Raw genomic sequence first — 9,894 nt, forward strand, 5'->3', positions numbered from 1 at the left:
TAAATGTAAAAATATTCACATTAAATAAAAACAAAACAATACTGACCCAAATACAGTTAATTACCCTCTTTCCTTAAAATAAATTGAAAAAAAAAAAAAAAAAACTAAACAATTCAAATGACCCAAAACAGGTTAAATCCACTTTTCCTTTAAAAATAAATAAATAAACAAAAAATTTGTAATTGACCCAAAATTGATAATTTCCCTATACTTTCACTACAGAAAAAAGCAGCTTGGACACTCTGCTAAATATCTTCTTTTATGTTCCACAAAAACAAAGCTTGGAAAGACGTGAGAGTGAGTCGTTTTTTGAAAAAATTTTGGTAAAGTATTCCTTTAAAATCTTGTCTTCCACAATTTCAACCAATTTTGTGGTGCCAATTTTCTTCCTCAGCAAAACGTTTGATGTGACAAGTGAAACAGAAGAATGCCCCTCGGCCCCTGATCCAGACAGATAAAGATGTGTGACAGACTTTCTGCTGATAATATCTTTCATTACCAGTAATGCGGCTGTTTTGATTACACTACCTCCCTAAGGAAAGAGATATAGTGTCTGTTTCATATGCGTCCTCTTCTGTGCGTATCTCTCTCTCACACATTCTCTTTCAACCTCTGTTTTTCACATCTTTGCCTGTAGTTCGTAAGATTCTTGTCTCGTGAACTAGAGCCAAAAATAGAATAAGCGAGAAAAAAAATGGAACAGTTATGAATCAAAACAAAGTTACTTTTTGCCTTTTGGTTTTGTTTAATTGCTAAAATTGCCACATTAACGAATGTTATTATAAGTCAAAACAAGCTGCACGATTTCACAGCACTTCACCTCTAGGATTATTTAACTAAAAAATTAAACGTTGCATAACATCACAATCAACAATAATATTTAATGTGTGGCAAGACCCTATTTGCAACACGTTCATGCACTCTGAGACTACCAAGATGCAAAAACACTGTCACATGCACACAAAGGCTGTCATGCTGAATAACATACACATGTTGGCAAGCGCAAACAGAGATGCATCACATGCAGAGTTAAGCAGAAGTGCAAATAAACACAGCTACCAGCACACAACCATTAAAACCGACTTATAAACATACACAGAAACGAGGTAATACACCTGCAGGCATCATGCATGCATGTGGACACAAGACACACTCGCACACACACTAACAGGTGGTCAAGCTGATACACAAACCTGCATTATCAAGTGGGCAAAAATACAAAGGCACTCAGACAGATGTATACGCACACTCACTCACCCAATGACAGTCTTCATCTGTTCCAGCACTCCATCTTGTCTTCACTCATGGTCTCTCTCACACACACTGAGGAGAAACCACCGTCGTTTTGTATCAATATATCCTCCCTCGTTCTCTGTCCCTCTCGCACAGACTCCCTCCCTTCCCTCTCACTACTCACTCTCTCTCTCCTCGCTCTGACTCGGTTGTGACGTTTTCTTTAAATTCTCTGCGCAACGCGCTCACTGATCTGTCACTTTCAGCGTATACTGCTGAGATTTAACAATGAGGGAGAGAACGCTGAAGAGAGAGAGAGAGAAACTGAGGACATATGTGAAAGTGAATAGCCATAGTGAGTTCCTCAAAACATAAGAGGAAGAAATAACTGCAGAGAAGTTATGTAGAGAACACCGGGGCTAGTTGTCACAGAATTTTACCTCAGTGAAGTCACTTTCTGGATAAACATGTTACCTTAAAGGAATAGTTCACTTAAAATGGATATGTATATAACATTATTTATACTCACTCTGATGCTGTTCTGAATCTGTGTGATTTTCTATATTTTGACCTAATGAACGTGAGGAGCTATCAAGCAGTCCTTATGACTCAAGCACTATATTCCAAGTCTTCGGAAGCCCATTCGCTGTAAATCCTGCACTTGCTCTCCTGTGGCGTTCCTGTGAGAAAGTAGCACGTTCGATTCGTGAATGAGTCATTAATTTGAATCAAACGGTTGACCCGGTTAAAAAAAATCGGACTAAATGATTTGTTCAAACGAATCGAACTGATTCAGAACCTGTTAGAACACGCAATTGTAACAGCCTTTTAAAGAAAATTCCGCAGAGAATCGATTATGAAATGTATGTTTGCCAGTGTGATTTCATTGTGTACTTGTTTAAACAACACCTACTATGATAATACAATAAAAATAGTCATATAAAAAAGTTATAATATTATATTTTAAATTATATAGCCTAAATTTAGCTTGCAGGATCAAATTTATTTGTGTAAGTATTCGCTGTAAATCCTGCACTTGCTCTCCTGTGGCGTTCCTGTGAAAAGTAGCGACGTTCGATTCTGAACGAGTCATTCATTTGAATCAAACGGTTGACCCGGTTCAAAAAATTAGGACTAAACGATTTGTTCAAAAGAATCGAACTGATTCAGAACATGTTAGAATTCACAATTTTAACAGCCTATAAAGAAAATTCCTCAGAGAATCGATTATGAAACACAAAACAAACTAGATAAAAAAGTTTGTCAAGACAAACTTTAAGTTGGCTTGAGAAAGCTTTGCCTTAAAGTTAAAAGAAGTTTTGAAAGCTTTAAGCAGTTTGATTAGTTTTTAAAGTTTAAAGATAGAAAAAGTTTGAAAAGATTTAAGTTTGATGGTTTTCAGTCGGATAGATAGATAGATGATAGATAGATGATGGATAGATGGATGGATAGATAGATGGATAGATAGATAGATAGATAGATAGATATTTCTATGTGGTTGGTAGGGTGCTCTAAGGTGTTGCTATGCGGTTGCTAGGGTGTTGCTATGTGGTTGCTAAGGTGTTACTATGCGGTTGCTAAGGTACCCAGGGTGGTTGCTAGGGTGTTGCTATGCGGTTGTTAGGGTACCTGGGGTAGTTGCTAGGGTGTTGCTATGCGGTTGCTAGGGTACTTGGGGTGGTTGCTAGGGTGTTGCTATGCGGTTGCTAGGGTACCTGGGGTGGTTGCTAAGGTGTTGCTATGTGGTTGCTAAGGTACCCGGGGTGGTTGCTAAGGTGTTGCTATGTGGTTGCTAGGGTACCCGGGGTGGTTGCTATGCGGTTGCTAGGGTACCCGGGGTGGTTGCTAAGGTGTTGCTATGTGGTTACTAGGGTACCCAGGGTGTTTACTAGTATGTTTCTAGCATGTTGCTTGCATGATTTTAGAATGACTAGCAAGTCGTGAACATGATTTTAGCATGACTAGCAAGTCGTTAACATGGTTTTAGCATGACTAGCAAGTCGCTAGCATTATTTTAGCATGACTAGCAAGTCGCTAGCATGATTTTAACATGAATAGCAAGTCGCTAGCATGATTTTAGCATGTTTCTAGCATGTTGCTTGCATGATTCTAGCATGACTAGCAAGTCGTTAACATGATTTTAGCATGACTAGGAAGTCGCTAGCATTATTTTAGCATGACTAGCAAGTCGCTAGCATTATTTTAACATGACTAGCAAGTCGCTAGCATGATTTTAGCATGACTAGCAAGTCGTTAGCATGATTTGGACGGACGGACGGACAGATAGATAGATGAGTTTGAATGATTTTGATTGGATTAGAAATATAGTACATAGAAGGGCAGTTTGATTGAGTCTCAAAGGATTCTGTGAGTTTTGACAGTTGGAGTTTGAAAAGTGTTGGCTCATTTGAACATTCCGTCAATGTAAGTCTATGGGATTTTTCCCAGTTTTAATCAGCATTTTTAGGAAAACCGTAAGTCCGATCAGTTAGAAAAGATATAGCAACTCGAGTCAGACCAGACTGAAGATCTGGGCTGAGTTTGGAGTTTGTAGAGTTAAAGCTCTAGGAGGAGATTGGCTAGGAAGAAAATAGAATATCAGTAAGTTGGCTTTCTCAAGCCAACTTAATAATGAAATGTATGTTTGCCAGTGTCATTTCATTGTGTACTTGTTTAAAACAACACCTACTATGATAAAAATTATTATATAATAAAAATATAATATTATATTTTCAATTACTATATAGTCTACATTTGGCAGGATTAATTTTAGTCTTCAAAAGCCTTATGATAGCTTTGTGTGAGGAACAGGTTAAAATTGAAAAAGTTATCTGCCGAAAATCCTGCACTAGCCTAGCTCTCCTGTGACCTTTATGTGAAAAGTAGCGTTGTTTGATTTGTCATTCTTTTGAATCAAACGGTTGACCCGGTTCAAAAATTATGACTAAGATGATTTGTTCAAACGAATCGAAGTGATTCAGAACCTGTTAGAATTCGAATTTTTTTAAACAAAATTAGCGACGCTCGATTCGTGAACGAGTCATTCTTTTGAATCAAATGGTTGACCCGGTTCTAAAAAATAGGACTAAATGATTTGTTCAAATGAATCGAACTGAACCTGTTAGAACCCGCTATTTTAACAGCCTATTAAAGAATAGCCTATTCATCAGAAAATCGATTATGAAACACAAAACAATTAATAAAATGTATTTTTGCCAGTGTGTTTTTTTTTATTGTGTACTTAAACAACACCTCCCTGCTGAAAAAACATCTAAACCAGCCTAGGCTGGTTGGCTGGTTTTAGCTGGTCAGCAGGCTGGTTTTAGAGGGGTTTTGGCCACTTTCGCAGCCTGGCCAGGCTGGTCTTAGCTGGTCAGGCTGGGAGACCAGCTATTTCCAGCTTAAACCAGCTAAGACCAGCCAACCAGCCTAGGCTGGTTTTAGCTGTTTTTTTTTTTTAGCAGGGCTACTATGATAATACAATAAAAATAATTATATAAAAAAGTTATAATATTATATTTTCAATTATTATATAGCCTACATTTAAGCTTGCAGGATACAATTTAAGTATTCAAAAGCCTTATGATAGCTTTGTGTGAGGAACAGGTTAAAATTTAAAAACGTATTTGATGAAAATCCTGCACTAGCCTAACTCTCCTGTGGTGTTTATGTGAAAAGTATCGATGTTCGATTCGTAAATGAGTCATTCTTTTGAATCAAATGGTTGACCCAGTTCTGAAAATCAGACTAAATGATTTGTTTAAACGAATCAAACTGATTCAGAACCTGTTAGAACACGCAATTTTAATAGCCTAAATAATATTAAGCAGAAAATCGATTATGAAACAAAAGAATTAATGAAATGTTTGCCAGTGTGATTTCATTGTCTACTTGTTTAAACACCAATGAAATTATAACTTAATTAAATAATGATTTTATTATATTATGTTTTCGAGAGTGGGTGTGGTCATTTTATGGGTGTGGCTTCCGGTCTAATCCACATCCAGCTATTTTTAGATGTACAACCAGCTCATTTTGCTGCTAGATATTGCAAATTGGTGTTTTACCATATTATTTTTAATGTATTATCTTAATTGTGGACGCATTGGTGTGAAGTGCAAATAGTTTTACAGTTTACTACATGTTGTTATTCTTCTCGTTATTTCTCTATAGCAGATAATGAACACAAAGTCTCACCCACAGATTTCCGCATTGAAGAAAAAGGTAGGCTTACAAAAAATAAATAAATAAATAAAAATCTAATTTAAGACAGTTTTGAAGGTGGTATTTAAAAACCATGATCCAAAAATTCTTGTTCATTTTTTAGAGATTTCATAATTAGTCCTTAACCTAGTTCACTTCTACACCATCAAAACATTGTGTATGCTGTGAAAAATGAGGAGAAAGATGTTTAGTCAGGATAAAAGTATAGAAAAACTGCACAAAAACCTCCGTCATCAAAGCTTTTCTGCAGCACTGGCTATAGAAACAATGGATAGAGAAAAAAAAGCATCATGGGAGCTTACGTGACTAGTTGGTGCTGAGAAATGCTACAGATATACTCATATTTTACGGTTTTGCCTCCTCAGGAGTTCTGTCAGAAAAATGTGTGTCATGAAAATCATTCTCAGTTTTAAAATGTTCCTGTTGTCACAACATAGGCCTAATTTCCACACAAAACAGTGTTTTATTTGACAGCTCATTTTTCTTTATTACTGCATTTAATCGTACACCAATACCAACCTTAAAGTATTAACTCATTGAACTACTACATATACCACTAGTAATTTTTCTTGTTATTTTAGATTCTGATTTTACACTCTTAAAAATAAAGGTTCCAAAAGGGGGGTTTTCAGTGTAATTCCATAGAACCACCATTTTAGGTTCAAAAAAGAACTTACACTTAATATTTATTAAAACAGCCATTATTTTCTTAGAGTAAAGAACATTTTAATAACCTAAAGAACCTCCACTATGAAGAACCTTTTGAGCAATGGTTTCCATGGATGTTAAAGGTTCTTCATGGAACCACTGATACCAATAAAGAACCTTTATTTTAAAGAGTGTAACTCAAAAGCCATTTAAGTTTACTGCAGACAGTGTTTTATAACAGTCTTGCATGCGTCTCTAGTAAAGATAGAGAGCGTGAATTTCAATTTTATTTAAGCACCAGATGTGGCATATCTTGGCTCAGTTTAGCAGGAATCTTGCTGAGGTGCAAAAACAAACTCGGCCAGGTTCTGTAAACCCCTCACGACGCATTCACAGAAGAAGAAGAAGAAGAAGAGAGGAACAAGAAAGATGATGCCATGCCACAAAAAAACAAACAAAAAAACAAACACATTTTTTTCTAGAAACGCTAGTGAACTGAGAGATAAGCCTGAAACCTTTGGTTTTCACGTTTGGCATATAGGTGCTAATTTGTGCACCGCTAAAACCAAATCAGTAATGTGTCTGCAAAAATAATGAGCAATTAGAAAAACACTTAGTGCTGCTTTTGAGCTGAAAATTGTGAGCTGAAGGTCACCTTGTCACATGAAGGTCAACCGTCACAATCTCAGTATAATTGTGCAATGCTACGTCTCATGACGCAGGAAATTTATGGTGGGTATTAGAGCATTAATACGTGTTTCTGAAATCCCTAGCATATAATAAATGCTTAAACATGACTCATAACAGTAATCCCACAGTGCATTGATAAATGCATATACATAACTACAAAATAATAGAGTGTGTTAATTATGAATTATGCATGAAAATCTATTTTCACTGCCTGACATAACAAAACCACACAATGAAGGATGGACCTGCTGAAGCACACCGATTTTCTCTCATTTTAAAAATATATTTATCTGCTTGTAATTTATATTCTGTGCATATTCATCAATATTCGCCGAATATGTTAAACACGGAAGGTAAATGAGCATGCTAGACAGAGCCCCATACGCACAAACACGTTGACGGTTCAATGGCTCTATCTCATCGCATTGAAAAGTAATAATCAGCGGCTGATACACCAGTACAAATAACCTGTCATCCTCCATTACAAATGCGATGGCCGACTTAGTCTCTACATTAGCATGGGACACTGAAAGAATTCACCTTGATTTACATACACAAACTGAAAAGGGTTCTCGCACAGATATATTTATCTCTCGGTTCTCCAAATACGCTGGGAGTAGATGGATGTTCTTGCCCTTGCACATATGTCTCTGTCCTCAAAAGTACAAGCTCGTCTGTTCTCTTCTCCCCGGGTGGGAGTCGACCCTTAAAAAAAAAAAGGGAAAAAAAAAGACAAAAGAATCGAATCTTTGATTCCAAGAAGAATCGATTCACTCTAGGATTCTGGAGTGACATGATTAATAGTGTGTTCATGCTCGATTACCAAACTATAACACATCCTAGAAAAGCCTAAACAGCTATAGCAGTGGTTTTGATTCATCCCAGTGACTCTTTTGATGTTGTTTCTCACTATATAAAGACTATATAGCAGGCGAAATACAGTATGTGAAAAGAGCAGTATGTCCAAATTCACAGCATTTATGTAACCACAGGTAAAATGAACTGGATGACATACTGTACTATTTCTAGGTGAGATTTTGAAGTGTGCATTAGTAGTACGAAGGCAACTTGCAGAAAGTGTTTTTGGTGAGCTGTTTCGTACTACTGAAATGGGTTTCTTTTTGGCCTGACTTTGTTTGAAATTATGTCATACCAGTTTGTTCTTCCATTTCCCTTGATGCAGAGTTGTGCAGTAATGACAAAACATGATGTCTCAGTATTTTTTTGGAATTTTGTTGATAACCATAATTAGATGGTATATTTTGCTGAGTGTGCCATTGTGCTGGTACTTTGGCAGGTTTAGGACTGCCGTGGACAGCTGATTCCCAAAGCTTTTGATATTCTTTATATACTGTGCAGTGATTAGTTTGCAGGAGTAACAGAAAGTAACTTTTCCAATAAGTTTAAATTGAGTTTTACCTTTTATAAGCCTTATTACCTTTGGAAGGCAATTTTTTTCTAACCTAATTAAATGTATGCACCATCTTTTGTGTCCAATTTTTACATTTAATCAATAAATTTAAATAGTAAGACACTATAGGATTGTTACTAATCAAATGAAATCGACATCAACAAAATTTGTTTGCAATACAGAGGTGGCACATAATCTGCATCTGAAGTGGCATTTACATAGACGGTTTAATGCAAGACATGAATGCATTTAACAATTGCATAATGTTTTGATGTTTAAAAAGTACTGATATTTACTGATTGTTCAATACTGATATTTGAAATGATTTGGGGGAGAAAAAGAGAAATATACTTTAAATATAAACCTAAAATCACCAGTAGGTGGTGGCAAATTACTGAATGAGTGAGTCATTGAGCCATTCATTCAACCGATTCGTTCAAACGGCTGATTGATTCAGCAATGAAACACCATTGTTTGTTGCTCAAAGAGGCAAAACAGTTCTGCTGTGGGTTTGTTTGAAACTATTTAGATGGATGAAACAGAGCAAAAACAGGAACTGATGTCTAAAATGCAAGTCAGTTAATATTATAAAATACTTTTTGTTTATTGGACTGTTTAATAAAATCAATATCAACATTTGCAATTGTATAGGACAGAAAAAAATGTACACTTTGTGTGACAAAGACAAAGTCATATAGGGGAATTTTTGCCCTCTAATTGTGAATTTTAGGGGAATTCTAATAGAGGGTTTGCACTTACGTCATGGTTTGGTCAGTTAACAGGATACGTGGCTATATTAGAGATACTCGGATGTAAACGACATGGATTGCTTGGTTAAAGCACTACTGAATGTGTTGTTCTGTTAATTTATGCTGTCTAAACCATGGAAAAAACACGTGGAAGCTGCTAAATCATATAGAAAAGGACTTAGTAAGCAGGAAAATGTGCAAAATATTGACAAACTAAAGTTCACAGGTGGTAAAGATACGTACAGTATTAAGATATTAGCCTAATGTTTCACCTACACTCTTAAAAATAAAGGTGCTTCGTGATGCCATAGAAGAACCTTTTTTGTCTAAATGGTTCCATAAAAAAACTTTAATATCTGAAGAACTTTTCTGTTTCACAAAAGGTTCTTTGTGGCAAATAAGGTTCTTCAGATTATAAAAAGGTAAGCAAGAAATGGTTCTTTCAAGAACCTTTAACTGAATGGTTCTTTGTGGAACCAAAAATGGTTCTTCAATGTCATCGCTTGGCAGTCTATAGTACTCCAAATGTTTTTCCCGGTCCGACCGATTAGTACAGCCCAAAACATGACAATAATTGACCATTTTCAGCAGCAATAATCAGGAAAATATGCAAGTTTCATTCGGTTCGTGGCACTGTTTACGTTCAGTGCCGCTAATATGGCCGATTGATGACGTGTCGGTGAAAACACTCTATAGACTAAATCACGTCTGTTTTTGTTTCTTTTTTGTGATAATTTCAAACCACGTATCGTTTAAACAACAACTAGGATATTATCGTAGATGATATATATATATATATATCGCCTTGAAGTATACTGGGGCTTTAATGAGTGAATCACCGAATCATTCAGTCAAAAGATTTGTTCAAAAACAGCCACTCGCTCAGGGTCATAACACCATGCACAAGAGCACTAAATAAAATACAGATTTAAACAGGTC

The sequence above is a fragment of the Garra rufa genome, chromosome 15 (assembly GCF_049309525.1).
Source record: "Garra rufa chromosome 15, GarRuf1.0, whole genome shotgun sequence".
Taxonomy (NCBI): Eukaryota; Metazoa; Chordata; class Actinopteri; order Cypriniformes; family Cyprinidae; genus Garra; species Garra rufa.